General features: G+C 46.4%; 20 non-coding genes across 20 annotated transcripts; all 20 read right to left on the reverse strand.

Annotated features, from left to right (window-relative positions):
- Positions 1-865: 865 nt before the first annotated feature.
- On the reverse strand, positions 866-937 carry TRNAW-CCA (transfer RNA tryptophan (anticodon CCA)). The gene has a single exon. It is a non-coding gene; the product is annotated as a tRNA-Trp (tRNA).
- A 305-nt stretch (positions 938-1242) lies between these two features.
- Positions 1243-1316, reverse strand: TRNAN-GUU (transfer RNA asparagine (anticodon GUU)). The gene has a single exon. It is a non-coding gene; the product is annotated as a tRNA-Asn (tRNA).
- Positions 1317-3106: 1790 nt separating this feature from the next.
- TRNAW-CCA (transfer RNA tryptophan (anticodon CCA)) lies at positions 3107-3178 on the reverse strand. Its single transcript has one exon. It is a non-coding gene; the product is annotated as a tRNA-Trp (tRNA).
- A 2177-nt stretch (positions 3179-5355) lies between these two features.
- TRNAW-CCA (transfer RNA tryptophan (anticodon CCA)) lies at positions 5356-5427 on the reverse strand. The gene has a single exon. It is a non-coding gene; the product is annotated as a tRNA-Trp (tRNA).
- A 313-nt stretch (positions 5428-5740) lies between these two features.
- TRNAN-GUU (transfer RNA asparagine (anticodon GUU)) lies at positions 5741-5814 on the reverse strand. Its single transcript has one exon. It is a non-coding gene; the product is annotated as a tRNA-Asn (tRNA).
- Positions 5815-7603: 1789 nt separating this feature from the next.
- On the reverse strand, positions 7604-7675 carry TRNAW-CCA (transfer RNA tryptophan (anticodon CCA)). Its single transcript has one exon. It is a non-coding gene; the product is annotated as a tRNA-Trp (tRNA).
- A 2177-nt stretch (positions 7676-9852) lies between these two features.
- Positions 9853-9924, reverse strand: TRNAW-CCA (transfer RNA tryptophan (anticodon CCA)). The gene has a single exon. It is a non-coding gene; the product is annotated as a tRNA-Trp (tRNA).
- Positions 9925-10237: 313 nt separating this feature from the next.
- On the reverse strand, positions 10238-10311 carry TRNAN-GUU (transfer RNA asparagine (anticodon GUU)). Its single transcript has one exon. It is a non-coding gene; the product is annotated as a tRNA-Asn (tRNA).
- Positions 10312-12100: 1789 nt separating this feature from the next.
- On the reverse strand, positions 12101-12172 carry TRNAW-CCA (transfer RNA tryptophan (anticodon CCA)). The gene has a single exon. It is a non-coding gene; the product is annotated as a tRNA-Trp (tRNA).
- Positions 12173-14349: 2177 nt separating this feature from the next.
- TRNAW-CCA (transfer RNA tryptophan (anticodon CCA)) lies at positions 14350-14421 on the reverse strand. Its single transcript has one exon. It is a non-coding gene; the product is annotated as a tRNA-Trp (tRNA).
- Positions 14422-14734: 313 nt separating this feature from the next.
- Positions 14735-14808, reverse strand: TRNAN-GUU (transfer RNA asparagine (anticodon GUU)). The gene has a single exon. It is a non-coding gene; the product is annotated as a tRNA-Asn (tRNA).
- Positions 14809-16597: 1789 nt separating this feature from the next.
- TRNAW-CCA (transfer RNA tryptophan (anticodon CCA)) lies at positions 16598-16669 on the reverse strand. Its single transcript has one exon. It is a non-coding gene; the product is annotated as a tRNA-Trp (tRNA).
- Positions 16670-16974: 305 nt separating this feature from the next.
- On the reverse strand, positions 16975-17048 carry TRNAN-GUU (transfer RNA asparagine (anticodon GUU)). The gene has a single exon. It is a non-coding gene; the product is annotated as a tRNA-Asn (tRNA).
- Positions 17049-18838: 1790 nt separating this feature from the next.
- TRNAW-CCA (transfer RNA tryptophan (anticodon CCA)) lies at positions 18839-18910 on the reverse strand. Its single transcript has one exon. It is a non-coding gene; the product is annotated as a tRNA-Trp (tRNA).
- A 313-nt stretch (positions 18911-19223) lies between these two features.
- Positions 19224-19297, reverse strand: TRNAN-GUU (transfer RNA asparagine (anticodon GUU)). Its single transcript has one exon. It is a non-coding gene; the product is annotated as a tRNA-Asn (tRNA).
- A 1790-nt stretch (positions 19298-21087) lies between these two features.
- Positions 21088-21159, reverse strand: TRNAW-CCA (transfer RNA tryptophan (anticodon CCA)). The gene has a single exon. It is a non-coding gene; the product is annotated as a tRNA-Trp (tRNA).
- Positions 21160-23301: 2142 nt separating this feature from the next.
- TRNAW-CCA (transfer RNA tryptophan (anticodon CCA)) lies at positions 23302-23373 on the reverse strand. Its single transcript has one exon. It is a non-coding gene; the product is annotated as a tRNA-Trp (tRNA).
- A 313-nt stretch (positions 23374-23686) lies between these two features.
- Positions 23687-23760, reverse strand: TRNAN-GUU (transfer RNA asparagine (anticodon GUU)). The gene has a single exon. It is a non-coding gene; the product is annotated as a tRNA-Asn (tRNA).
- Positions 23761-25550: 1790 nt separating this feature from the next.
- Positions 25551-25622, reverse strand: TRNAW-CCA (transfer RNA tryptophan (anticodon CCA)). Its single transcript has one exon. It is a non-coding gene; the product is annotated as a tRNA-Trp (tRNA).
- A 305-nt stretch (positions 25623-25927) lies between these two features.
- TRNAN-GUU (transfer RNA asparagine (anticodon GUU)) lies at positions 25928-26001 on the reverse strand. Its single transcript has one exon. It is a non-coding gene; the product is annotated as a tRNA-Asn (tRNA).
- Positions 26002-26990: the final 989 nt, after the last annotated feature.

Raw genomic sequence — 26990 nt, forward strand, 5'->3', positions numbered from 1 at the left:
GGGACAAAGGAAGAGGGTTTGGGGATTAGCACATCTCCTATGAAAGGTACAGTCACGCCCGAGACAACTCTGAGTGCCTCCTCAAATTCTAAGAAATGCGAACTGGGGTCCTACGCCTTTTATTGCCAGTGGATCTTTGTGTTTCAGACAAATGTGCACGCCTCCCAGAGCCCCATGCAATGCACTTAGGGAAATGGGGGAAGGTGCTGTGCAACCCTCTCGCTGACAATGTCTCTCTTGTCTATAATGTATCTATGAGAGAGAGAGAAATAGGCAATGCGAGAGTGAAAAAGTAAAATGGAAGTGTGTCTACTGAGACCAGTATAAGTGGAAATCCTCACAATCCAGGACCGACAGTTGATTGGGAGGGCGCTTACAGGTTTCCGACACCAGACCGGTACCTGAACTCACAAACCCAAACTGCAAAGTGATGCCCATTGCCACTAGACTGCCGACCCCCTTTCGGGGCCCCAACATATATCCTTTAGTCACACCTAGAGTTCCCAGGACAGTGCAGCATTCAGCGATTACACGAAAATTTTGACAGCGCTAGGAGGCCATGCAAATGGCAGAGGTATGTTTTACAAAGCCCACGTAGCGTGCACAAAACAGCACATCAGTCAGGCCCACTTGAAGAGATGGTAAAGAGGAAATACTTCTGCTGCATCCAGTAAAACATAGAGATTGGCCTGCTTTAAAGGTTGACCATGTCCTTCATGGGTGTCTGTCAATATGATACTTCCCTGCTGCAAAGCTTACATTCGAAACGCCAGAACAACTAGGCCCAGAGCACAAAGATGCAGTCAGGTTGAAATAACGAGATACTGAAGAGCAATTTTGTATTTCAGAGTGGGAAAAGGAAGTATGACCCCGACGTGATTTGAACACACAACCTTCTGATCTGGAGTCAGACGCGCTACCATTGCGCCACGAGGTCCTTGTGGCAATCCACCTGGTGTGTCTGATGACAGAATAAAGGTAGGAGACGTACATGCACCTGCAGAGCCTCATTGCTTCTTTAGGTAGACTGGCTAGGATAGCTTCCTTCTGTGCATCAGTACACGCTGCAGCCACCATGAAGTCTTGATGTTTATGAATTGAATGGCAAGTTTTGAAAAACTAAAGCAAGCGAGAAGAATTGCTTGCAGTTTATTGGATTTTTTGGACGTCAGCAGACGAGACCTGCGAGAGGTAAACAGAAGTCCATAGTTGGTCACGCTGAATTTTTGAGCCAAAATGCACCGTCCCTGGGTGGGCTTGAACCACCAACCTTTCGGTTAACAGCCGAACGCGCTAACCGATTGCGCCACAGAGACTCATGCAGCTCTTACACAGGGGCCTGATTGGTGTGCTGTTTGCTTATGCTTCCCAGGCAACCTGAAAATATTTCTAAAATAGCTCTTTTTCCCACAGCAAATCAGGGTATCAAGCACTTCCCTACCTCCCCTAATCCACAAACACAGGGGATTTAGTAGAGGACAGAGCCCATCAACAGTGCACCAAATGCCCTCTGTGTAGGCATAACTTGCTATGAGGAGAAAGCCACAGTTGCGCACTTGTGTTAAAAGGGGACAGTAGGCTGAACCCAGAGAACACGGGAGAAATGACTCAGGTTTACTGAGTGGAACACTCTGTGTCTTTGTGCCAAAAACAGCAGCGTCTTTTCGGTTAACAGCCGAACGCGCTAACCAATTGCACCACAGAGACTCACTGGCATGTGTGTTCTGCCTTTGGCCTGATTGCATTGCTATTTTTTTCTGATTGGCAGAAAACCTGAACTTTTTTCTGAAAAAGGCATGCCTCTCTTAGCACTGCAGTGCATTAGAGTGCTCCCTTGCTTCCCTGAATCCCCAAATACACAACCACCTTGGGCACAATAGAAGACACATTCCAGCAGATTTAGCAAGATTGCACCAAGGATTCTATATGTAGGTACCTTGCTGAGAAGCAAGACCTGCAGTTGCATTCTTCTGTTAAAAGAGGGCAGCAGAGTGCACCAAGAGAACTTGGGGGAAGTAGCTTATGTTAACTACTTGCCATGCTCTTTATAGATCCCTCTGTTTGACTGGGTGAATTCTAATTTCTGGGGTAGAGTAAGCAATTTTTGGATCTAGATGCTGTGCGCAACAGGAATGCTATATACTGCACTGTACTGCTACTGAAAAGTTACCAATTTTACAGGATGTTCAGGTAAGCTTTGTTTCAGAAAACAACTTGCTAGAGGCACTAAGACAGATTACTGGGACAAAGGAAGAGGGTTTGGGGATTATCACATCTCATATGAAAGGTACAGTCACGCCCGAGACAACTCTGAGTGCCTCCTCAAATTCTAAGAAATGCGAACTGGGGTCCTACGCCTTTTATTGCCAGTGGATCTTTGTGTTTCAGACAAATGTGCACGCCTCCCAGAGCCCCTTGCAATGCACTTAGGGAAAGGGGGGAAGGTGCTGTGAAGCCCTCTCGCTGACAATGTCTCTCTTGTCTATAATGTAACTATGAGAGAGAGAGAAATAGGCAATGCAAGAGTGAAAAAGTAAAATGGAAATGTGTCTACTGAGACCAGTATAAGGGGAAATTCTCACAATCCAGGACCGACAGTTGATTGGGAGGGCGCTTACAGGTTTCCGACACCAGACCGGTACCTGAACTCACAAACCCAAACTGCAAAGTGATGCCCATTGCCACTAGACTGCCGACCCCCTTTCGGGGCCCCAACATATATCCTTTAGTCACACCTAGAGTTCCCAGGACAGTGCAGCATTCAGCGATTACACGAAAATTTTGACAGCGCTAGGAGGCCATGCAAATGGCAGAGGTATGTTTTACAAAGCCCACGTAGCGTGCACAAAACAGCACATCAGTCAGGCCCACTTGAAGAGATGGTAAAGAGGAAATACTTCTGCTGCATCCAGTAAAACATAGAGATTGGCCTGCTTTAAAGGTTGACCATGTCCTTCATGGGTGTCTGTCAATATGATACTTCCCTGCTGCAAAGCTTACATTCGAAACGCCAGAACAACTAGGCCCAGAGCACAAAGATGCAGTCAGGTTGAAATAACGAGATACTGAAGAGCAATTTTGTATTTCAGAGTGGGAAAAGGAAGTATGACCCCGACGTGATTTGAACACACAACCTTCTGATCTGGAGTCAGACGCGCTACCATTGCGCCACGAGGTCCTTGTGGCAATCCACCTGGTGTGTCTGATGACAGAATAAAGGTAGGAGACGTACATGCACCTGCAGAGCCTCATTGCTTCTTTAGGTAGACTGGCTAGGATAGCTTCCTTCTGTGCATCAGTACACGCTGCAGCCAAACCCTTCCCATGAAGTCTTGATGTTTATGAATTGAATGGCAAGTTTTGAAAAACTAAAGCAAGCGAGAAGAATTGCTTGCAGTTTATTGGATTTTTTGGACGTCAGCAGACGAGACCTGCGAGAGGTAAACAGAAGTCCATAGTTGGTCACGCTGAATTTTTGAGCCAAAATGCACCGGCCCTGGGTGGGCTTGAACCACCAACCTTTCGGTTTACAGCCGAACGCGCTAACCGATTGCGCCACAGAGACTCATGCAGCTCTTATACAGGGGCCTGATTGGTGTGCTGTTTGCTTATGCTTCCCAGGCAACCTGAAAATATTTCTAAAATAGCTCTTTTTCCCACAGCAAATCAGGGTATCAAGCACTTCCCTACCTCCCCTAATCCACAAACACAGGGGATTTAGTAGAGGACAGAGCCCATCAACAGTGCACCAAATGCCCTCTGTGTAGGCATAACTTGCTATGAGGTGAAAGCCACAGTTGCGCACTTGTGTTAAAAGGGGACAGTAGGCTGAACCCAGAGAACACGGGAGAAATGACTCAGGTTTACTGAGTGGAACACTCTGTGTCTTTGTGCCAAAAACAGCAGCGTCTTTTCGGTTAACAGCCGAACGCGCTAACCAATTGCACCACAGAGACTCACTGGCATGTGTGTTCTGCCTTTGGCCTGATTGCATTGCTATTTTTTTCTGATTGGCAGAAAACCTGAACTTTTTTCTGAAAAAGGCATGCCTCTCTTAGCACTGCAGTGCATTAGAGTGCTCCCTTGCTTCCCTGAATCCCCAAATACACAACCACCCTGGGCACAATAGAAGACACATTCCAGCAGATTTAGCAAGATTGCACCAAGGATTCTATATGTAGGTACCTTGCTGAGAAGCAAGACCTGCAGTTGCATTCTTCTGTTAAAAGAGGGCAGCAGAGTGCACCAAGAGAACTTGGGGGAAGTAGCTTATGTTAACTATTTGCCATGCTCTTTATAGATCCCTCTGTTTGACTGGGTGAATTCTAATTTCTGGGGTAGAGTAAGCAATTTTTGGATCTAGATGCTGTGCGCAACAGGAATGCTATATACTGCACTGTACTGCTACTGAAAAGTTACCAATTTTACAGGATGTTCAGGTAAGCTTTGTTTCAGAAAACAACTTGCTAGAGGCACTAAGACAGATTACTGGGACAAAGGAAGAGGGTTTGGGGATTAGCACATCTCATATGAAAGATACAGTCACGCCCGAGACAACTCTGAGTGCCTCCTCAAATTCTAAGAAATGCGAACTGGGGTCCTACGCCTTTTATTGCCAGTGGATCTTTGTGTTTCAGACAAATGTGCACGCCTCCCAGAGCCCCTTGCAATGCACTTAGGGAAAGGGGGGAAGGTGCTGTGAAGCCCTCTCGCTGACAATGTCTCTCTTGTCTATAATGTAACTATGAGAGAGAGAGAAATAGGCAATGCGAGAGTGAAAAAGTAAAATGGAAATGTGTCTACTGAGACCAGTATAAGGGGAAATTCTCACAATCCAGGACCGACAGTTGATTGGGAGGGCGCTTACAGGTTTCCGACACCAGACCGGTACCTGAACTCACAAACCCAAACTGCAAAGTGATGCCCATTGCCACTAGACTGCCGACCCCCTTTCGGGGCCCCAACATATATCCTTTAGTCACACCTAGAGTTCCCAGGACAGTGCAGCATTCAGCGATTACACGAAAATTTTGACAGCGCTAGGAGGCCATGCAAATGGCAGAGGTATGTTTTACAAAGCCCACGTAGCGTGCACAAAACAGCACATCAGTCAGGCCCACTTGAAGAGATGGTAAAGAGGAAATACTTCTGCTGCATCCAGTAAAACATAGAGATTGGCCTGCTTTAAAGGTTGACCATGTCCTTCATGGGTGTCTGTCAATATGATACTTCCCTGCTGCAAAGCTTACATTCGAAACGCCAGAACAACTAGGCCCAGAGCACAAAGATGCAGTCAGGTTGAAATAACGAGATACTGAAGAGCAATTTTGTATTTCAGAGAGGGAAAAGGAAGTATGACCCCGACGTGATTTGAACACACAACCTTCTGATCTGGAGTCAGACGCGCTACCATTGCGCCACGAGGTCCTTGTGGCAATCCACCTGGTGTGTCTGATGACAGAATAAAGGTAGGAGACGTACATGCACCTGCAGAGCCTCATTGCTTCTTTAGGTAGACTGGCTAGGATAGCTTCCTTCTGTGCATCAGTACACGCTGCAGCCAAACCCTTCCCATGAAGTCTTGATGTTTATGAATTGAATGGCAAGTTTTGAAAAACTAAAGCAAGCGAGAAGAATTGCTTGCAGTTTATTGGATTTTTTGGACGTCAGCAGACGAGACCTGCGAGAGGTAAACAGAAGTTCATAGTTGGTCATGCTGAATTTTTGAGCCAAAATGCACCGTCCCTGGGTGGGCTTGAACCACCAACCTTTCGGTTAACAGCCGAACGCGCTAACCGATTGCGCCACAGAGACTCATGCAGTTCTTACACAGGGGCCTGATTGGTGTGCTGTTTGCTTATGCTTCCCAGGCAACCTGAAAATATTTCTAAAATAGCTCTATTTCCCACAGCAAATCAGGGTATCAAGCACTTCCCTACCTCCCCTAATCCACAAACACAGGGGATTTAGTAGAGGACAGAGCCCATCAACAGTGCACCAAATGTCCTCTGTGTAGGCATAACTTGCTATGAGGAGAAAGCCACAGTTGCGCACTTGTGTTAAAAGGGGACAGTAGGCTGAACCCAGAGAACACGGGAGAAATGACTCAGGTTTACTGAGTGGAACACTCTGTGTCTTTGTGCCAAAAACAGCAGCGTCTTTTCGGTTAACAGCCGAACGCGCTAACCAATTGTGCCACAGAGACTCACTGGCATGTGTGTTCTGCCTTTGGCCTGATTGCATTGCTATTTTTTTCTGATTGGCAGAAAACCTGAACTTTTTCTGAAAAAGGCATGCCTCTCTTAGCACTGCAGTGCATTACACTGCTCCCTTGCTTCCCTGAGTCCCCAAATACACAACCACCTTGGGCACAATAGAAGACACATTCCAGCAGATTTAGCAAGAGTGCACCAAGGTTTCTATATGTAGGTACCTTGCTGAGAAGCAAGACCTGCAGTTGCATTCTTCTGTTAAAAGAGGGCAGCAGAGTGCACCAAGAGAACTTGGGGGAAGTAGCTTATGTTAACTACTTGCCATGATCTTTATAGATCCCTCTGTTTGACTGGGTGAATTCTAATTTCTGGGGTAGAGTAAGCAATTTTTGGATCTAGATGCTGTGCGCAACAGGAATGCTATATACTGCACTGTACTGCTACTGAAAAGTTACCAATTTTACAGGATGTTCAGGTAAGCTTTGTTTCAGAAAACAACTTGCTAGAGGCCCTAGGACAGATTACTGGGACAAAGGAAGAGGGTTTGGGGATTAGCACATCTCCTATGAAAGGTACAGTCACGCCCGAGACAACTCTGAGTGCCTCCTCAAATTCTAAGAAATGCGAACTGGGGTCCTACGCCTTTTATTGCCAGTGGATCTTTGTGTTTCAGACAAATGTGCACGCCTCCCAGAGCCCCTTGCAATGCACTTAGGGAAAGGGGGGAAGGTGCTGTGAAGCCCTCTCGCTGACAATGTCTCTCTTGTCTATAATGTAACTATGAGAGAGAGAGAAATAGGCAATGCAAGAGTGAAAAAGTAAAATGGAAATGTGTCTACTGAGACCAGTATAAGGGGAAATTCTCACAATCCAGGACCGACAGTTGATTGGGAGGGCGCTTACAGGTTTCCGACACCAGACCGGTACCTGAACTCACAAACCCAAACTGCAAAGTGATGCCCATTGCCACTAGACTGCCGACCCCCTTTCGGGGCCCCAACATATATCCTTTAGTCACACCTAGAGTTCCCAGGACAGTGCAGCATTCAGCGATTACACGAAAATTTTGACAGCGCTAGGAGGCCATGCAAATGGCAGAGGTATGTTTTACAAAGCCCACGTAGCGTGCACAAAACAGCACATCAGTCAGGCCCACTTGAAGAGATGGTAAAGAGGAAATACTTCTGCTGCATCCAGTAAAACATAGAGATTGGCCTGCTTTAAAGGTTGACCATGTCCTTCATGGGTGTCTGTCAATATGATACTTCCCTGCTGCAAAGCTTACATTCGAAACGCCAGAACAACTAGGCCCAGAGCACAAAGATGCAGTCAGGTTGAAATAACGAGATACTGAAGAGCAATTTTGTATTTCAGAGTGGGAAAAGGAAGTATGACCCCGACGTGATTTGAACACACAACCTTCTGATCTGGAGTCAGACGCGCTACCATTGCGCCACGAGGTCCTTGTGGCAATCCACCTGGTGTGTCTGATGACAGAATAAAGGTAGGAGACGTACATGCACCTGCAGAGCCTCATTGCTTCTTTAGGTAGACTGGCTAGGATAGCTTCCTTCTGTGCATCAGTACACGCTGCAGCCAAACCCTTCCCATGAAGTCTTGATGTTTATGAATTGAATGGCAAGTTTTGAAAAACTAAAGCAAGCGAGAAGAATTGCTTGCAGTTTATTGGATTTTTTGGACGTCAGCAGACGAGACCTGCGAGAGGTAAACAGAAGTCCATAGTTGGTCACGCTGAATTTTTGAGCCAAAATGCACCGGCCCTGGGTGGGCTTGAACCACCAACCTTTCGGTTTACAGCCGAACGCGCTAACCGATTGCGCCACAGAGACTCATGCAGCTCTTATACAGGGGCCTGATTGGTGTGCTGTTTGCTTATGCTTCCCAGGCAACCTGAAAATATTTCTAAAATAGCTCTTTTTCCCACAGCAAATCAGGGTATCAAGCACTTCCCTACCTCCCCTAATCCACAAACACAGGGGATTTAGTAGAGGACAGAGCCCATCAACAGTGCACCAAATGCCCTCTGTGTAGGCATAACTTGCTATGAGGTGAAAGCCACAGTTGCGCACTTGTGTTAAAAGGGGACAGTAGGCTGAACCCAGAGAACACGGGAGAAATGACTCAGGTTTACTGAGTGGAACACTCTGTGTCTTTGTGCCAAAAACAGCAGCGTCTTTTCGGTTAACAGCCGAACGCGCTAACCAATTGCACCACAGAGACTCACTGGCATGTGTGTTCTGCCTTTGGCCTGATTGCATTGCTATTTTTTTCTGATTGGCAGAAAACCTGAACTTTTTTCTGAAAAAGGCATGCCTCTCTTAGCACTGCAGTGCATTAGAGTGCTCCCTTGCTTCCCTGAATCCCCAAATACACAACCACCCTGGGCACAATAGAAGACACATTCCAGCAGATTTAGCAAGATTGCACCAAGGATTCTATATGTAGGTACCTTGCTGAGAAGCAAGACCTGCAGTTGCATTCTTCTGTTAAAAGAGGGCAGCAGAGTGCACCAAGAGAACTTGGGGGAAGTAGCTTATGTTAACTATTTGCCATGCTCTTTATAGATCCCTCTGTTTGACTGGGTGAATTCTAATTTCTGGGGTAGAGTAAGCAATTTTTGGATCTAGATGCTGTGCGCAACAGGAATGCTATATACTGCACTGTACTGCTACTGAAAAGTTACCAATTTTACAGGATGTTCAGGTAAGCTTTGTTTCAGAAAACAACTTGCTAGAGGCACTAAGACAGATTACTGGGACAAAGGAAGAGGGTTTGGGGATTAGCACATCTCATATGAAAGATACAGTCACGCCCGAGACAACTCTGAGTGCCTCCTCAAATTCTAAGAAATGCGAACTGGGGTCCTACGCCTTTTATTGCCAGTGGATCTTTGTGTTTCAGACAAATGTGCACGCCTCCCAGAGCCCCTTGCAATGCACTTAGGGAAAGGGGGGAAGGTGCTGTGAAGCCCTCTCGCTGACAATGTCTCTCTTGTCTATAATGTAACTATGAGAGAGAGAGAAATAGGCAATGCGAGAGTGAAAAAGTAAAATGGAAATGTGTCTACTGAGACCAGTATAAGGGGAAATTCTCACAATCCAGGACCGACAGTTGATTGGGAGGGCGCTTACAGGTTTCCGACACCAGACCGGTACCTGAACTCACAAACCCAAACTGCAAAGTGATGCCCATTGCCACTAGACTGCCGACCCCCTTTCGGGGCCCCAACATATATCCTTTAGTCACACCTAGAGTTCCCAGGACAGTGCAGCATTCAGCGATTACACGAAAATTTTGACAGCGCTAGGAGGCCATGCAAATGGCAGAGGTATGTTTTACAAAGCCCACGTAGCGTGCACAAAACAGCACATCAGTCAGGCCCACTTGAAGAGATGGTAAAGAGGAAATACTTCTGCTGCATCCAGTAAAACATAGAGATTGGCCTGCTTTAAAGGTTGACCATGTCCTTCATGGGTGTCTGTCAATATGATACTTCCCTGCTGCAAAGCTTACATTCGAAACGCCAGAACAACTAGGCCCAGAGCACAAAGATGCAGTCAGGTTGAAATAACGAGATACTGAAGAGCAATTTTGTATTTCAGAGAGGGAAAAGGAAGTATGACCCCGACGTGATTTGAACACACAACCTTCTGATCTGGAGTCAGACGCGCTACCATTGCGCCACGAGGTCCTTGTGGCAATCCACCTGGTGTGTCTGATGACAGAATAAAGGTAGGAGACGTACATGCACCTGCAGAGCCTCATTGCTTCTTTAGGTAGACTGGCTAGGATAGCTTCCTTCTGTGCATCAGTACACGCTGCAGCCAAACCCTTCCCATGAAGTCTTGATGTTTATGAATTGAATGGCAAGTTTTGAAAAACTAAAGCAAGCGAGAAGAATTGCTTGCAGTTTATTGGATTTTTTGGACGTCAGCAGACGAGACCTGCGAGAGGTAAACAGAAGTTCATAGTTGGTCATGCTGAATTTTTGAGCCAAAATGCACCGTCCCTGGGTGGGCTTGAACCACCAACCTTTCGGTTAACAGCCGAACGCGCTAACCGATTGCGCCACAGAGACTCATGCAGTTCTTCCACAGGGGCCTGATTGGTGTGCTGTTTGCTTATGCTTCCCAGGCAACCTGAAAATATTTCTAAAATAGCTCTATTTCCCACAGCAAATCAGGGTATCAAGCACTTCCCTACCTCCCCTAATCCACAAACACAGGGGATTTAGTAGAGGACAGAGCCCATCAACAGTGCACCAAATGTCCTCTGTGTAGGCATAACTTGCTATGAGGAGAAAGCCACAGTTGCGCACTTGTGTTAAAAGGGGACAGTAGGCTGAACCCAGAGAACACGGGAGAAATGACTCAGGTTTACTGAGTGGAACACTCTGTGTCTTTGTGCCAAAAACAGCAGCGTCTTTTCGGTTAACAGCCGAACGCGCTAACCAATTGTGCCACAGAGACTCACTGGCATGTGTGTTCTGCCTTTGGCCTGATTGCATTGCTATTTTTTTCTGATTGGCAGAAAACCTGAACTTTTTCTGAAAAAGGCATGCCTCTCTTAGCACTGCAGTGCATTACACTGCTCCCTTGCTTCCCTGAGTCCCCAAATACACAACCACCTTGGGCACAATAGAAGACACATTCCAGCAGATTTAGCAAGAGTGCACCAAGGTTTCTATATGTAGGTACCTTGCTGAGAAGCAAGACCTGCAGTTGCATTCTTCTGTTAAAAGAGGGCAGCAGAGTGCACCAAGAGAACTTGGGGGAAGTAGCTTATGTTAACTACTTGCCATGATCTTTATAGATCCCTCTGTTTGACTGGGTGAATTCTAATTTCTGGGGTAGAGTAAGCAATTTTTGGATCTAGATGCTGTGCGCAACAGGAATGCTATATACTGCACTGTACTGCTACTGAAAAGTTACCAATTTTACAGGATGTTCAGGTAAGCTTTGTTTCAGAAAACAACTTGCTAGAGGCCCTAGGACAGATTACTGGGACAAAGGAAGAGGGTTTGGGGATTAGCACATCTCCTATGAAAGGTACAGTCACGCCCGAGACAACTCTGAGTGCCTCCTCAAATTCTAAGAAATGCGAACTGGGGTCCTACGCCTTTTATTGCCAGTGGATCTTTGTGTTTCAGACAAATGTGCACGCCTCCCAGAGCCCCATGCAATGCACTTAGGGAAATGGGGGAAGGTGCTGTGCAACCCTCTCGCTGACAATGTCTCTCTTGTCTATAATGTATCTATGAGAGAGAGAGAAATAGGCAATGCGAGAGTGAAAAAGTAAAATGGAAATGTGTCTACTGAGACCAGTATAAGGGGAAATCCTCACAATCCAGGACCGACAGTTGATTGGGAGGGCGCTTACAGTTTTCTGACACCAGACCGGTACCTGAACTCACAAACCCAAACTGCAAAGTGATGCCCATTGCCACTAGACTGCCGACCCCCTTTCGGGGCCCCAACATATATCCTTTAATCACACCTAGAGTTCCCAGGACAGTGCAGCATTCAGCGATTACACGAAAATTTTGACAGCGCTAGGAGGCCATGCAAATGGCAGAGGTATGTTTTACAAAGCCCACGTAGCGTGCACAAAACAGCACATCAGTCAGGCCCACTTGAAGAGATGGTAAAGAGGAAATACTTCTGCTGCATCCAGTAAAACATAGAGATTGGCCTGCTTTAAAGGTTGACCATGTCCTTCATGGGTGTCTGTCAATATGATACTTCCCTGCTGCAAAGCTTACATTCGAAACGCCAGAACAACTAGGCCCAGAGCACAAAGATGCAGTCAGGTTGAAATAACGAGATACTGAAGAGCAATTTTGTATTTCAGAGTGGGAAAAGGAAGTATGACCCCGACGTGATTTGAACACACAACCTTCTGATCTGGAGTCAGACGCGCTACCATTGCGCCACGAGGTCCTTGTGGCAATCCACCTGGTGTGTCTGATGACAGAATAAAGGTAGGAGACGTACATGCACCTGCAGAGCCTCATTGCTTCTTTAGGTAGACTGGCTAGGATAGCTTCCTTCTGTGCATCAGTACACGCTGCAGCCAAACCCTTCCCATGAAGTCTTGATGTTTATGAATTGAATGGCAAGTTTTGAAAAACTAAAGCAAGCGAGAAGAATTGCTTGCAGTTTATTGGATTTTTTGGACGTCAGCAGACGAGACCTGCGAGAGGTAAACAGAAGTCCATAGTTGGTCACGCTGAATTTTTGAGCCAAAATGCACCGGCCCTGGGTGGGCTTGAACCACCAACCTTTCGGTTTACAGCCGAACGCGCTAACCGATTGCGCCACAGAGACTCATGCAGCTCTTATACAGGGGCCTGATTGGTGTGCTGTTTGCTTATGCTTCCCAGGCAACCTGAAAATATTTCTAAAATAGCTCTTTTTCCCACAGCAAATCAGGGTATCAAGCACTTCCCTACCTCCCCTAATCCACAAACACAGGGGATTTAGTAGAGGACAGAGCCCATCAACAGTGCACCAAATGCCCTCTGTGTAGGCATAACTTGCTATGAGGTGAAAGCCACAGTTGCGCACTTGTGTTAAAAGGGGACAGTAGGCTGAACCCAGAGAACACGGGAGAAATGACTCAGGTTTACTGAGTGGAACACTCTGTGTCTTTGTGCCAAAAACAGCAGCGTCTTTTCGGTTAACAGCCGAACGCGCTAACCAATTGCACCACAGAGACTCACTGGCATGTGTGTTCTGCCTTTGGCCTGATTGCATTGCTATTTTTTTCTGATTGGCAGAAAACCTGAACTTTTTTCTGAAAAAGGCATGCCTCTCTTAGCACTGCAGTGCATTAGAGTGCTCCCTTGCTTCCCTGAATCCCCAAATACACAACCACCCTGGGCACAATAGAAGACACATTCCAGCAGATTTAGCAAGATTGCACCAAGGATTCTATATGTAGGTACCTTGCTGAGAAGCAAGACCTGCAGTTGCATTCTTCTGTTAAAAGAGGGCAGCAGAGTGCACCAAGAGAACTTGGGGGAAGTAGCTTATGTTAACTATTTGCCATGCTCTTTATAGATCCCTCTGTTTGACTGGGTGAATTCTAATTTCTGGGGTAGAGTAAGCAATTTTTGGATCTAGATGCTGTGCGCAACAGGAATGCTATATACTGCACTGTACTGCTACTGAAAAGTTACCAATTTTACAGGATGTTCAGGTAAGCTTTGTTTCAGAAAACAACTTGCTAGAGGCACTAAGACAGATTACTGGGACAAAGGAAGAGGGTTTGGGGATTAGCACATCTCATATGAAAGATACAGTCACGCCCGAGACAACTCTGAGTGCCTCCTCAAATTCTAAGAAATGCGAACTGGGGTCCTACGCCTTTTATTGCCAGTGGATCTTTGTGTTTCAGACAAATGTGCACGCCTCCCAGAGCCCCTTGCAATGCACTTAGGGAAAGGGGGGAAGGTGCTGTGAAGCCCTCTCGCTGACAATGTCTCTCTTGTCTATAATGTAACTATGAGAGAGAGAGAAATAGGCAATGCGAGAGTGAAAAAGTAAAATGGAAATGTGTCTACTGAGACCAGTATAAGGGGAAATTCTCACAATCCAGGACCGACAGTTGATTGGGAGGGCGCTTACAGGTTTCCGACACCAGACCGGTACCTGAACTCACAAACCCAAACTGCAAAGTGATGCCCATTGCCACTAGACTGCCGACCCCCTTTCGGGGCCCCAACATATATCCTTTAGTCACACCTAGAGTTCCCAGGACAGTGCAGCATTCAGCGATTACACGAAAATTTTGACAGCGCTAGGAGGCCATGCAAATGGCAGAGGTATGTTTTACAAAGCCCACGTAGCGTGCACAAAACAGCACATCAGTCAGGCCCACTTGAAGAGATGGTAAAGAGGAAATACTTCTGCTGCATCCAGTAAAACATAGAGATTGGCCTGCTTTAAAGGTTGACCATGTCCTTCATGGGTGTCTGTCAATATGATACTTCCCTGCTGCAAAGCTTACATTCGAAACGCCAGAACAACTATGCCCAGAGCACAAAGATGCAGTCAGGTTGAAATAACGAGATACTGAAGAGCAATTTTGTATTTCAGAGAGGGAAAAGGAAGTATGACCCCGACGTGATTTGAACACACAACCTTCTGATCTGGAGTCAGACGCGCTACCATTGCGCCACGAGGTCCTTGTGGCAATCCACCTGGTGTGTCTGATGACAGAATAAAGGTAGGAGACGTACATGCACCTGCAGAGCCTCATTGCTTCTTTAGGTAGACTGGCTAGGATAGCTTCCTTCTGTGCATCAGTACACGCTGCAGCCAAACCCTTCCCATGAAGTCTTGATGTTTATGAATTGAATGGCAAGTTTTGAAAAACTAAAGCAAGCGAGAAGAATTGCTTGCAGTTTATTGGATTTTTTGGACGTCAGCAGACGAGACCTGCGAGAGGTAAACAGAAGTTCATAGTTGGTCATGCTGAATTTTTGAGCCAAAATGCACCGTCCCTGGGTGGGCTTGAACCACCAACCTTTCGGTTAACAGCCGAACGCGCTAACCGATTGCGCCACAGAGACTCATGCAGTTCTTACACAGGGGCCTGATTGGTGTGCTGTTTGCTTATGCTTCCCAGGCAACCTGAAAATATTTCTAAAATAGCTCTATTTCCCACAGCAAATCAGGGTATCAAGCACTTCCCTACCTCCCCTAATCCACAAACACAGGGGATTTAGTAGAGGACAGAGCCCATCAACAGTGCACCAAATGTCCTCTGTGTAGGCATAACTTGCTATGAGGAGAAAGCCACAGTTGCGCACTTGTGTTAAAAGGGGACAGTAGGCTGAACCCAGAGAACACGGGAGAAATGACTCAGGTTTACTGAGTGGAACACTCTGTGTCTTTGTGCCAAAAACAGCAGCGTCTTTTCGGTTAACAGCCGAACGCGCTAACCAATTGTGCCACAGAGACTCACTGGCATGTGTGTTCTGCCTTTGGCCTGATTGCATTGCTATTTTTTTCTGATTGGCAGAAAACCTGAACTTTTTCTGAAAAAGGCATGCCTCTCTTAGCACTGCAGTGCATTAGACTGCTCCCTTGCTTCCCTGAGTCCCCAAATACACAACCACCTTGGGCACAATAGAAGACACATTCCAGCAGATTTAGCAAGAGTGCACCAAGGTTTCTATATGTAGGTACCTTGCTGAGAAGCAAGACCTGCAGTTGCATTCTTCTGTTAAAAGAGGGCAGCAGAGTGCACCAAGAGAACTTGGGGGAAGTAGCTTATGTTAACTACTTGCCATGATCTTTATAGATCCCTCTGTTTGACTGGGTGAATTCTAATTTCTGGGGTAGAGTAAGCAATTTTTGGATCTAGATGCTGTGCGCAACAGGAATGCTATATACTGCACTGTACTGCTACTGAAAAGTTACCAATTTTACAGGATGTTCAGGTAAGCTTTGTTTCAGAAAACAACTTGCTAGAGGCCCTAGGACAGATTACTGGGACAAAGGAAGAGGGTTTGGGGATTAGCACATCTCCTATGAAAGGTACAGTCACGCCCGAGACAACTCTGAGTGCCTCCTCAAATTCTAAGAAATGCGAACTGGGGTCCTACGCCTTTTATTGCCAGTGGATCTTTGTGTTTCAGACAAATGTGCACGCCTCCCAGAGCCCCATGCAATGCACTTAGGGAAATGGGGGAAGGTGCTGTGCAACCCTCTCGCTGACAATGTCTCTCTTGTCTATAATGTATCTATGAGAGAGAGAGAAATAGGCAATGCGAGAGTGAAAAAGTAAAATGGAAATGTGTCTACTGAGACCAGTATAAGGGGAAATCCTCACAATCCAGGACCGACAGTTGATTGGGAGGGCGCTTACAGTTTTCTGACACCAGACCGGTACCTGAACTCACAAACCCAAACTGCAAAGTGATGCCCATTGCCACTAGACTGCCGACCCCCTTTCGGGGCCCCAACATATATCCTTTAATCACACCTAGAGTTCCCAGGACAGTGCAGCATTCAGCGATTACACGAAAATTTTGACAGCGCTAGGAGGCCATGCAAATGGCAGAGGTATGTTTTACAAAGCCCACGTAGCGTGCACAAAACAGCACATCAGTCAGGCCCACTTGAAGAGATGGTAAAGAGGAAATACTTCTGCTGCATCCAGTAAAACATAGAGATTGGCCTGCTTTAAAGGTTGACCATGTCCTTCATGGGTGTCTGTCAATATGATACTTCCCTGCTGCAAAGCTTACATTCGAAACGCCAGAACAACTAGGCCCAGAGCACAAAGATGCAGTCAGGTTGAAATAACGAGATACTGAAGAGCAATTTTGTATTTCAGAGTGGGAAAAGGAAGTATGACCCCGACGTGATTTGAACACACAACCTTCTGATCTGGAGTCAGACGCGCTACCATTGCGCCACGAGGTCCTTGTGGCAATCCACCTGGTGTGTCTGATGACAGAATAAAGGTAGTAGACGTACATGCACCTGCAGAGCCTCATTGCTTCTTTAGGTAGACTGGCTAGGATAGCTTCCTTCTGTGCATCAGTACACGCTGCAGCCACCATGAAGTCTTGATGTTTATGAATTGAATGGCAAGTTTTGAAAAACTAAAGCAAGCGAGAAGAATTGCTTGCAGTTTATTGGATTTTTTGGACGTCAGCAGACGAGACCTGCGAGAGGTAAACAGAAGTCCATAGTTGGTCACGCTGAATTTTTGAGCCAAAATGCACCGTCCCTGGGTGGGCTTGAACCACCAACCTTTCGGTTAACAGCCGAACGCGCTAACCGATTGCGCCACAGAGACTCATGCAGCTCTTACACAGGGGCCTGATTGGTGTGCTGTTTGCTTATGCTTCCCAGGCAACCTGAAAATATTTCTAAAATAGCTCTTTTTCCCACAGCAAATCAGGGTATCAAGCACTTCCCTACCTCCCCTAATCCACAAACACAGGGGATTTAGTAGAGGACAGAGCCCATCAACAGTGCACCAAATGCCCTCTGTGTAGGCATAACTTGCTATGAGGAGAAAGCCACAGTTGCGCACTTGTGTTAAAAGGGGACAGTAGGCTGAACCCAGAGAACACGGGAGAAATGACTCAGGTTTACTGAGTGGAACACTCTGTGTCTTTGTGCCAAAAACAGCAGCGTCTTTTCGGTTAACAGCCGAACGCGCTAACCAATTGCACCACAGAGACTCACTGGCATGTGTGTTCTGCCTTTGGCCTGATTGCATTGCTATTTTTTTCTGATTGGCAGAAAACCTGAACTTTTTTCTGAAAAAGGCATGCCTCTCTTAGCACTGCAGTGCATTAGAGTGCTCCCTTGCTTCCCTGAATCCCCAAATACACAACCACCTTGGGCACAATAGAAGACACATTCCAGCAGATTTAGCAAGATTGCACCAAGGATTCTATATGTAGGTACCTTGCTGAGAAGCAAGACCTGCAGTTGCATTCTTCTGTTAAAAGAGGGCAGCAGAGTGCACCAAGAGAACTTGGGGGAAGTAGCTTATGTTAACTACTTGCCATGCTCTTTATAGATCCCTCTGTTTGACTGGGTGAATTCTAATTTCTGGGGTAGAGTAAGCAATTTTTGGATCTAGATGCTGTGCGCAACAGGAATGCTATATACTGCACTGTACTGCTACTGAAAAGTTACCAATTTTACAGGATGTTCAGGTAAGCTTTGTTTCAGAAAACAACTTGCTAGAGGCACTAAGACAGATTACTGGGACAAAGGAAGAGGGTTTGGGGATTATCACATCTCATATGAAAGGTACAGTCACGCCCGAGACAACTCTGAGTGCCTCCTCAAATTCTAAGAAATGCGAACTGGGGTCCTACGCCTTTTATTGCCAGTGGATCTTTGTGTTTCAGACAAATGTGCACGCCTCCCAGAGCCCCTTGCAATGCACTTAGGGAAAGGGGGGAAGGTGCTGTGAAGCCCTCTCGCTGACAATGTCTCTCTTGTCTATAATGTAACTATGAGAGAGAGAGAAATAGGCAATGCAAGAGTGAAAAAGTAAAATGGAAATGTGTCTACTGAGACCAGTATAAGGGGAAATTCTCACAATCCAGGACCGACAGTTGATTGGGAGGGCGCTTACAGGTTTCCGACACCAGACCGGTACCTGAACTCACAAACCCAAACTGCAAAGTGATGCCCATTGCCACTAGACTGCCGACCCCCTTTCGGGGCCCCAACATATATCCTTTAGTCACACCTAGAGTTCCCAGGACAGTGCAGCATTCAGCGATTACACGAAAATTTTGACAGCGCTAGGAGGCCATGCAAATGGCAGAGGTATGTTTTACAAAGCCCACGTAGCGTGCACAAAACAGCACATCAGTCAGGCCCACTTGAAGAGATGGTAAAGAGGAAATACTTCTGCTGCATCCAGTAAAACATAGAGATTGGCCTGCTTTAAAGGTTGACCATGTCCTTCATGGGTGTCTGTCAATATGATACTTCCCTGCTGCAAAGCTTACATTCGAAACGCCAGAACAACTAGGCCCAGAGCACAAAGATGCAGTCAGGTTGAAATAACGAGATACTGAAGAGCAATTTTGTATTTCAGAGTGGGAAAAGGAAGTATGACCCCGACGTGATTTGAACACACAACCTTCTGATCTGGAGTCAGACGCGCTACCATTGCGCCACGAGGTCCTTGTGGCAATCCACCTGGTGTGTCTGATGACAGAATAAAGGTAGGAGACGTACATGCACCTGCAGAGCCTCATTGCTTCTTTAGGTAGACTGGCTAGGATAGCTTCCTTCTGTGCATCAGTACACGCTGCAGCCAAACCCTTCCCATGAAGTCTTGATGTTTATGAATTGAATGGCAAGTTTTGAAAAACTAAAGCAAGCGAGAAGAATTGCTTGCAGTTTATTGGATTTTTTGGACGTCAGCAGACGAGACCTGCGAGAGGTAAACAGAAGTCCATAGTTGGTCACGCTGAATTTTTGAGCCAAAATGCACCGGCCCTGGGTGGGCTTGAACCACCAACCTTTCGGTTAACAGCCGAACGCGCTAACCGATTGCGCCACAGAGACTCATGCAGCTCTTATACAGGGGCCTGATTGGTGTGCTGTTTGCTTATGCTTCCCAGGCAACCTGAAAATATTTCTAAAATAGCTCTTTTTCCCACAGCAAATCAGGGTATCAAGCACTTCCCTACCTCCCCTAATCCACAAACACAGGGGATTTAGTAGAGGACAGAGCCCATCAACAGTGCACCAAATGCCCTCTGTGTAGGCATAACTTGCTATGAGGTGAAAGCCACAGTTGCGCACTTGTGTTAAAAGGGGACAGTAGGCTGAACCCAGAGAACACGGGAGAAATGACTCAGGTTTACTGAGTGGAACACTCTGTGTCTTTGTGCCAAAAACAGCAGCGTCTTTTCGGTTAACAGCCGAACGCGCTAACCAATTGCACCACAGAGACTCACTGGCATGTGTGTTCTGCCTTTGGCCTGATTGCATTGCTATTTTTTTCTGATTGGCAGAAAACCTGAACTTTTTTCTGAAAAAGGCATGCCTCTCTTAGCACTGCAGTGCATTAGAGTGCTCCCTTGCTTCCCTGAATCCCCAAATACACAACCACCCTGGGCACAATAGAAGACACATTCCAGCAGATTTAGCAAGATTGCACCAAGGATTCTATATGTAGGTACCTTGCTGAGAAGCAAGACCTGCAGTTGCATTCTTCTGTTAAAAGAGGGCAGCAGAGTGCACCAAGAGAACTTGGGGGAAGTAGCTTATGTTAACTATTTGCCATGCTCTTTATAGATCCCTCTGTTTGACTGGGTGAATTCTAATTTCTGGGGTAGAGTAAGCAATTTTTGGATCTAGATGCTGTGCGCAACAGGAATGCTATATACTGCACTGTACTGCTACTGAAAAGTTACCAATTTTACAGGATGTTCAGGTAAGCTTTGTTTCAGAAAACAACTTGCTAGAGGCACTAAGACAGATTACTGGGACAAAGGAAGAGGGTTTGGGGATTAGCACATCTCATATGAAAGATACAGTCACGCCCGAGACAACTCTGAGTGCCTCCTCAAATTCTAAGAAATGCGAACTGGGGTCCTACGCCTTTTATTGCCAGTGGATCTTTGTGTTTCAGACAAATGTGCACGCCTCCCAGAGCCCCTTGCAATGCACTTAGGGAAAGGGGGGAAGGTGCTGTGAAGCCCTCTCGCTGACAATGTCTCTCTTGTCTATAATGTAACTATGAGAGAGAGAGAAATAGGCAATGCGAGAGTGAAAAAGTAAAATGGAAATGTGTCTACTGAGACCAGTATAAGGGGAAATTCTCACAATCCAGGACCGACAGTTGATTGGGAGGGCGCTTACAGGTTTCCGACACCAGACCGGTACCTGAACTCACAAACCCAAACTGCAAAGTGATGCCCATTGCCACTAGACTGCCGACCCCCTTTCGGGGCCCCAACATATATCCTTTAGTCACACCTAGAGTTCCCAGGACAGTGCAGCATTCAGCGATTACACGAAAATTTTGACAGCGCTAGGAGGCCATGCAAATGGCAGAGGTATGTTTTACAAAGCCCACGTAGCGTGCACAAAACAGCACATCAGTCAGGCCCACTTGAAGAGATGGTAAAGAGGAAATACTTCTGCTGCATCCAGTAAAACATAGAGATTGGCCTGCTTTAAAGGTTGACCATGTCCTTCATGGGTGTCTGTCAATATGATACTTCCCTGCTGCAAAGCTTACATTCGAAACGCCAGAACAACTAGGCCCAGAGCACAAAGATGCAGTCAGGTTGAAATAACGAGATACTGAAGAGCAATTTTGTATTTCAGAGAGGGAAAAGGAAGTATGACCCCGACGTGATTTGAACACACAACCTTCTGATCTGGAGTCAGACGCGCTACCATTGCGCCACGAGGTCCTTGTGGCAATCCACCTGGTGTGTCTGATGACAGAATAAAGGTAGGAGACGTACATGCACCTGCAGAGCCTCATTGCTTCTTTAGGTAGACTGGCTAGGATAGCTTCCTTCTGTGCATCAGTACACGCTGCAGCCAAACCCTTCCCATGAAGTCTTGATGTTTATGAATTGAATGGCAAGTTTTGAAAAACTAAAGCAAGCGAGAAGAATTGCTTGCAGTTTATTGGATTTTTTGGACGTCAGCAGACGAGACCTGCGAGAGGTAAACAGAAGTTCATAGTTGGTCATGCTGAATTTTTGAGCCAAAATGCACCGTCCCTGCCGAACGCGCTAACCGATTGCGCCACAGAGACTCATGCAGTTCTTACACAGGGGCCTGATTGGTGTGCTGTTTGCTTATGCTTCCCAGGCAACCTGAAAATATTTCTAAAATAGCTCTATTTCCCACAGCAAATCAGGGTATCAAGCACTTCCCTACCTCCCCTAATCCACAAACACAGGGGATTTAGTAGAGGACAGAGCCCATCAACAGTGCACCAAATGTCCTCTGTGTAGGCATAACTTGCTATGAGGAGAAAGCCACAGTTGCGCACTTGTGTTAAAAGGGGACAGTAGGCTGAACCCAGAGAACACGGGAGAAATGACTCAGGTTTACTGAGTGGAACACTCTGTGTCTTTGTGCCAAAAACAGCAGCGTCTTTTCGGTTAACAGCCGAACGCGCTAACCAATTGTGCCACAGAGACTCACTGGCATGTGTGTTCTGCCTTTGGCCTGATTGCATTGCTATTTTTTTCTGATTGGCAGAAAACCTGAACTTTTTCTGAAAAAGGCATGCCTCTCTTAGCACTGCAGTGCATTAGACTGCTCCCTTGCTTCCCTGAGTCCCCAAATACACAACCACCTTGGGCACAATAGAAGACACATTCCAGCAGATTTAGCAAGAGTGCACCAAGGTTTCTATATGTAGGTACCTTGCTGAGAAGCAAGACCTGCAGTTGCATTCTTCTGTTAAAAGAGGGCAGCAGAGTGCACCAAGAGAACTTGGGGGAAGTAGCTTATGTTAACTACTTGCCATGATCTTTATAGATCCCTCTGTTTGACTGGGTGAATTCTAATTTCTGGGGTAGAGTAAGCAATTTTTGGATCTAGATGCTGTGCGCAACAGGAATGCTATATACTGCACTGTACTGCTACTGAAAAGTTACCAATTTTACAGGATGTTCAGGTAAGCTTTGTTTCAGAAAACAACTTGCTAGAGGCCCTAGGACAGATTACTGGGACAAAGGAAGAGGGTTTGGGGATTAGCACATCTCCTATGAAAGGTACAGTCACGCCCGAGACAACTCTGAGTGCCTCCTCAAATTCTAAGAAATGCGAACTGGGGTCCTACGCCTTTTATTGCCAGTGGATCTTTGTGTTTCAGACAAATGTGCACGCCTCCCAGAGCCCCATGCAATGCACTTAGGGAAATGGGGGAAGGTGCTGTGCAACCCTCTCGCTGACAATGTCTCTCTTGTCTATAATGTATCTATGAGAGAGAGAGAAATAGGCAATGCGAGAGTGAAAAAGTAAAATGGAAATGTGTCTACTGAGACCAGTATAAGGGGAAATCCTCACAATCCAGGACCGACAGTTGATTGGGAGGGCGCTTACAGTTTTCTGACACCAGACCGGTACCTGAACTCACAAACCCAAACTGCAAAGTGATGCCCATTGCCACTAGACTGCCGACCCCCTTTCGGGGCCCCAACATATATCCTTTAATCACACCTAGAGTTCCCAGGACAGTGCAGCATTCAGCGATTACACGAAAATTTTGACAGCGCTAGGAGGCCATGCAAATGGCAGAGGTATGTTTTACAAAGCCCACGTAGCGTGCACAAAACAGCACATCAGTCAGGCCCACTTGAAGAGATGGTAAAGAGGAAATACTTCTGCTGCATCCAGTAAAACATAGAGATTGGCCTGCTTTAAAGGTTGACCATGTCCATCATGGGTGTCTGTCAATATGATACTTCCCTGCTGCAAAGCTTACATTCGAAACGCCAGAACAACTAGGCCCAGAGCACAAAGATGCAGTCAGGTTGAAATAACGAGATACTGAAGAGCAATTTTGTATTTCAGAGTGGGAAAAGGAAGTATGACCCCGACGTGATTCGAACACACAACCTTCGGATCTGGAGTCAGACGCGCTACCATTGCGCCACGAGGTCCTTGTGGCAATCCTCCTGGTGTGTCTGATGACAGAATAAAGGTAGGAGACGTACATGCACCTGCAGAGCCTCATTGCTTCTTTAGGTAGACTGGCTAGGATAGCTTCCTTCTGTGCATCAGTATACGCTGCAGCCAAACCCTTCCCATGAAGTCTTGATGTTTATGAATTGAATGGCAAGTTTTGAAAAACTAAAGCAAGCGAGAAGAATTGCTTGCAGTTTATTGGATTTTTTGGACGTCAGCAGACGAGACCTGCGAGAGGTAAACAGAAGTCCATAGTTGGTCACGCTGAATTTTTGAGCCAAAATGCACCGTCCCTGGGTGGGCTTGAACCACCAACCTTTCGGTTAACAGCCGAACGCGCTAACCGATTGCGCCACAGAGACTCATGCAGCTCTTACACAGGGGCCTGATTGGTGTGCTGTTTGCTTATGCTTCCCAGGCAACCTGAAAATATTTCTAAAATAGCTCTTTTTCCCACAGCAAATCAGGGTATCAAGCACTTCCCTACCTCCCCTAATCCACAAACACAGGGGATTTAGTAGAGGACAGAGCCCATCAACAGTGCACCAAATGCCCTCTGTGTAGGCATAACTTGCTATGAGGAGAAAGCCACAGTTGCGCACTTGTGTTAAAAGGGGACAGTAGGCTGAACCCAGAGAACACGGGAGAAATGACTCAGGTTTACTGAGTGGAACACTCTGTGTCTTTGTGCCAAAAACAGCAGCGTCTTTTCGGTTAACAGCCGAACGCGCTAACCAATTGCACCACAGAGACTCACTGGCATGTGTGTTCTGCCTTTGGCCTGATTGCATTGCTATTTTTTTCTGATTGGCAGAAAACCTGAACTTTTTTCTGAAAAAGGCATGCCTCTCTTAGCACTGCAGTGCATTAGAGTGCTCCCTTGCTTCCCTGAATCCCCAAATACACAACCACCTTGGGCACAATAGAAGACACATTCCAGCAGATTTAGCAAGATTGCACCAAGGATTCTATATGTAGGTATCTTGCTGAGAAGCAAGACCTGCAGTTGCATTCTTCTGTTAAAAGAGGGCAGCAGAGTGCACCAAGAGAACTTGGGGGAAGTAGCTTATGTTAACTACTTGCTATGCTCTTTATAGATCCCTCTGTTTGACTGGGTGAATTCTAATTTCTGGGGTAGAGTAAGCAATTTTTGGATCTAGATGCTGTGCGCAACAGGAATGCTATATACTGCACTGTACTGCTACTGAAAAGTTACCAATTTTACAGGATGTTCAGGTAAGCTTTGTTTCAGAAAACAACTTGCTAGAGGCACTAAGACAGATTACTGGGACAAAGGAAGAGGGTTTGGGGATTATCACATCTCATATGAAAGGTACAGTCACGCCCGAGACAACTCTGAGTGCCTCCTCAAATTCTAAGAAATGCGAACTGGGGTCCTACGCCTTTTATTGCCAGTGGATCTTTGTGTTTCAGACAAATGTGCACGCCTCCCAGAGCCCCTTGCAATGCACTTAGGGAAAGGGGGGAAGGTGCTGTGAAGCCCTCTCGCTGACAATGTCTCTCTTGTCTATAATGTAACTATGAGAGAGAGAGAAATAGGCAATGCAAGAGTGAAAAAGTAAAATGGAAATGTGTCTACTGAGACCAGTATAAGGGGAAATTCTCACAATCCAGGACCGACAGTTGATTGGGAGGGCGCTTACAGGTTTCCGACACCAGACCGGTACCTGAACTCACAAACCCAAACTGCAAAGTGATGCCCATTGCCACTAGACTGCCGACCCCCTTTCGGGGCCCCAACATATATCCTTTAGTCACACCTAGAGTTCCCAGGACAGTGCAGCATTCAGCGATTACACGAAAATTTTGACAGCGCTAGGAGGCCATGCAAATGGCAGAGGTATGTTTTACAAAGCCCACGTAGCGTGCACAAAACAGCACATCAGTCAGGCCCACTTGAAGAGATGGTAAAGAGGAAATACTTCTGCTGCATCCAGTAAAACATAGAGATTGGCCTGCTTTAAAGGTTGACCATGTCCTTCATGGGTGTCTGTCAATATGATACTTCCCTGCTGCAAAGCTTACATTCGAAACGCCAGAACAACTAGGCCCAGAGCACAAAGATGCAGTCAGGTTGAAATAACGAGATACTGAAGAGCAATTTTGTATTTCAGAGTGGGAAAAGGAAGTATGACCCCGACGTGATTTGAACACACAACCTTCTGATCTGGAGTCAGAAGCGCTACCATTGCGCCACGAGGTCCTTGTGGCAATCCACCTGGTGTGTCTGATGACAGAATAAAGGTAGGAGACGTACATGCACCTGCAGAGCCTCATTGCTTCTTTAGGTAGACTGGCTAGGATAGCTTCCTTCTGTGCATCAGTACACGCTGCAGCCACCATGAAGTCTTGATGTTTATGAATTGAATGGCAAGTTTTGAAAAACTAAAGCAAGCGAGAAGAATTGCTTGCAGTTTATTGGATTTTTTGGACGTCAGCAGACGAGACCTGCGAGAGGTAAACAGAAGTCCATAGTTGGTCACGCTGAATTTTTGAGCCAAAATGCACCGTCCCTGGGTGGGCTTGAACCACCAACCTTTCGGTTAACAGCCGAACGCGCTAACCGATTGCGCCACAGAGACTCATGCAGCTCTTACACAGGGGCCTGATTGGTGTGCTGTTTGCTTATGCTTCCCAGGCAACCTGAAATTATTTCTAAAATAGCTCTTTTTCCCCACAGCAAATCAGGGTATCAAGCACTTCCCTACCTCCCCTAATCCACAAACACAGGGGATTTAGTAGAGGACAGAGCCCATCAACAGTGCACCAAATGCCCTCTGTGTAGGCATAACTTGCTATGAGGAGAAAGCCACAGTTGCGCACTTGTGTTAAAAGGGGACAGTAGGCTGAACCCAGAGAACACGGGAGAAATGACTCAGGTTTACTGAGTGGAACACTCTGTGTCTTTGTGCCAAAAACAGCAGCGTCTTTTCGGTTAACAGCCGAACGCGCTAACCAATTGCACCACAGAGACTCACTGGCATGTGTGTTCTGCCTTTGGCCTGATTGCATTGCTATTTTTTTCTGATTGGCAGAAAACCTGAACTTTTTTCTGAAAAAGGCATGCCTCTCTTAGCACTGCAGTGCATTAGAGTGCTCCCTTGCTTCCCTGAATCCCCAAATACACAACCACCTTGGGCACAATAGAAGACACATTCCAGCAGATTTAGCAAGATTGCACCAAGGATTCTATATGTAGGTACCTTGCTGAGAAGCAAGACCTGCAGTTGCATTCTTCTGTTAAAAGAGGGCAGCAGAGTGCACCAAGAGAACTTGGGGGAAGTAGCTTATGTTAACTACTTGCCATGCTCTTTATAGATCCCTCTGTTTGACTGGGTGAATTCTAATTTCTGGGGTAGAGTAAGCAATTTTTGGATCTAGATGCTGTGCGCAACAGGAATGCTATATACTGCACTGTACTGCTACTGAAAAGTTACCAATTTTACAGGATGTTCAGGTAAGCTTTGTTTCAGAAAACAACTTGCTAGAGGCACTAAGACAGATTACTGGGACAAAGGAAGAGGGTTTGGGGATTATCACATCTCATATGAAAGGTACAGTCACGCCCGAG

Source organism: Ambystoma mexicanum, chromosome 11 (assembly GCF_040938575.1).
Source record: "Ambystoma mexicanum isolate Mex_15411 chromosome 11, UKY_AmexF1_1, whole genome shotgun sequence".
Taxonomy (NCBI): domain Eukaryota; kingdom Metazoa; phylum Chordata; class Amphibia; order Caudata; family Ambystomatidae; genus Ambystoma; species Ambystoma mexicanum.